This window comes from Cupressus sempervirens, chromosome 5 (assembly GCF_028749045.1).
Source record: "Cupressus sempervirens isolate cs-2001-9-10 chromosome 5, ASM2874904v1, whole genome shotgun sequence".
In the NCBI taxonomy this organism is placed as follows: Eukaryota; Viridiplantae; Streptophyta; class Pinopsida; order Cupressales; family Cupressaceae; genus Cupressus; species Cupressus sempervirens.
In genome coordinates, this window is record NC_143122.1 from 437565046 (window position 1) to 437568108 (window position 3063).

Here is a 3063-nt window from a genome sequence, read left to right on the forward strand (position 1 = left end):
TGTAGCATAAGCAAGTAGTGTTCTAACACCTTCTAGTCTTGCAACAAGAGAATTTTTTTCTCCATAATCAATACCTTCTTCTTGAGTGTAACCTTTGCATACTAATAGTGCCTTATTCCTTGATACTTCTCCATTTTTATTCAACTTATTTCTGAATACCCATTTTGTGCCAATTATATTTTTGTCCTTGGGTCTAGGACCAAGAGTCCAAGTTTTGTTCCTTTCAATTTTTTCAATCTCTTCATTCATTGGCTCGATCCAACTTTCATTTTTCAATGCATCTTTAATAATTCTAGGTTGAAACTCAGTAAGAAAACATGCACCTTTTAGTTTGTTCCTTGTCATTGTGCCTTTTGATTTATCTCCAATTATTTTCTTAGGTGCATGATGCCTTCTAACATATCTAGCAAGTATAAGTTCCTTCTTTCTAGAATTAGGACATGTTTCACTCAGTTCACCATGCTCAAAATGATCTTCTAAATCATGCTCGGGTCCCATTGTTTGTAACTTGGGTCCTTTAGACTGTGACTTAAGTTCCTCTATTTGCAACTTGGGTCCTTTTGACTATGACTTAGGTCCCTTAGACTATGACTTGGGTTGCACTGGTTGCAACTTGGGTTGAACTAGAGTTTTAGGGGACTCGAGTGGTGAAGACTACTGATTTCCAATTGCATTTGCTTGAATTTTAGGTAAACTATTAGGTTCAAGGTAGACAAAGCTTCTATAGTTTTCAACTTCTTTGTTGCTTTGTTCTTCACTCTTTTTTGCAAACTCATCAATTTTTACATGTGCACTTTCTATAACCTTGTGAGTAGTAAGATTCAGACATTTATATGCTTCTCTTTTGTTGAAGTATCCTAGGAATATGCCTTCATCACTTTTCACGTCAAATTTTCCTTCCCTTGTTTCTTTTAAGATATGACATTTACTTCCAAATACTTTGAAATAACAAACATTAGGTTTATAGCCATACCATAATTCATAAGGTGTTTGATTTGTATCTTTCTTCAATTGAACTCAGTTTAAGGTATGAATTGTTGTACTGATTGCTTCCTTCTAGAATTTGATTGCAACATTTTTCTCTATCATCAATGTTCTTGTATAATCCACGATGGATCTATTTCTTCTTTTTGCTATGTCATTTTGTTGAGGTGTACCAGGTGCAGATACCTATCTTTTGATTCCTCTTTCATTGCATAACTCATTGAATTCGTTTGAGATGAATTCTCCTCCTCTATCAGTCCTTAGATATTTTAGTTTCTTTCCTATTTCTTTCTCAACTCTAGCCAGATACCACTTGAATTTTTGACAGGCTTCAAATTTATCTTTCAAGTACATCATTGTCATCATCCTAGAAAATTAATCAACAAATAAAATGAATACTCATCTCCATAGTAGCTTTCTACAGAAATAGGTCCATAAAGATCTGTATGAACTAGCACCAAAACTTCTTCAGAATGATAATTCTTGTTTTTGAAGCTTATCTTTCCCATCTTTCCAAATTAACAATTTTTGCACATGCCCATATTAGGTTTCCTTAGACTTGGAATGCCTCTCACTCTTTTATTCTTGCTTATGTTGACTAAGTTATCAAAATTCACATGAAATAACCTTTAATGCCATAACCAACTTTCCTCTACTTGTGCTAGGAAACATGAACTTAGATCTAGATAGAATATATTACCTTTTGTTTGATTGTCAGTCACAACTAGATTTCCTTTCCCATCCAGTAGCTTGGTCTTTCCATTCATGAATTCTACCTTTAATCCAATGTTCAACTGTGCCACACTAAGTAGATTACATCTCAGTCCTTCAACCAAGTAAGCATTATCACATATGAGTTCATTAGTTAATGCAATGCAACCTTTTCATTTTACATAACAAGGTTCATCATTTCCAAGTCTGACACTCCCACTGTCATAGTGTTCCAAGTGCTCAAATTTTGTTTTATCACCACTCATGTAGTGAGAACAACCACTATCTATAATCTATGTTTCATTCTTTCTAATATGAGAAATGAGGGCCTTCTTTTCATTTTCATCATCTGATTCATCTTTAATAGCAATGTAAACCATTTCTTCATCATCAGTACTATCAGTCTTTAGCCATGTAACAAGATTTCTTACTTTTATCCTTGTAGTCTTTGTAGATTTTTAAATCTTTCTTGTATTTGTACATGTTATACTTCTTTTCTTCTTTTCCTTCTTTGTTTGGACACCTTGCAACAATGTGACCAACTTCTTCACAAGAAAATAAGATTCAGAGCATTTTACCTCTATACTTTCCTTTGCCTTTAAGGAATCTTCTTGCAAGAAGGGTTTTGATGGCTTCAAGGTCATCATCAGAATCATCTTCTTCTTCACTTTCAAAATAATTGCCTTTAGATTTTCCTCCTTTCTTTTTGAGTGATAGTTTAGCTTGAAATGTAGACTCAATGCTACCAGAGTTAGGAACATACTTATCAAATTTGTCTAACTCAAAGGTTGTCAACCTTCCCACAAGTGCATCCAAAGTTATATCATTTTTGGGATCACATCTCATTTCTTGAATAGTTTGAAACTCTAATTGCATAAATAGGAAGAAGAGTTCTTAGTACCTTGCTGACCACTGTCACATCATATATGTTCCCTCTTGAGGCTCTGATTGCGTTCATGCTTGCTTTGATTCTTTCACTGTATTATGCTATGTTTTCATCTTATCTCATCTTCATTTGATCAAACTGACCTCTTATACTTTCTACCTTAGCTCTCCTCACATTCTCACCCCCTCCATAGATATCTTACAGCTTGTTCCACATGTCATGAGTGGTAGGAAAATATTTGACTTCATTACATTCAACATAATTGAGAGTATAAGCAATGTCAATCATCATTATGTTGTGATTCTTATTTCACTAATACATTTGGCATCGATTTGCGATGGCCAAGTGTCAGAATTGCGACGCAAATGTGTCGCCACTGTGATGGCAGTAGATGTCGTTGTTTTTTAGTCGCAAATTATGACGTCTATTCTTGGACGTCACAATTTCGATGCCTATCCATCACAAGCTCAACATTCTAACTC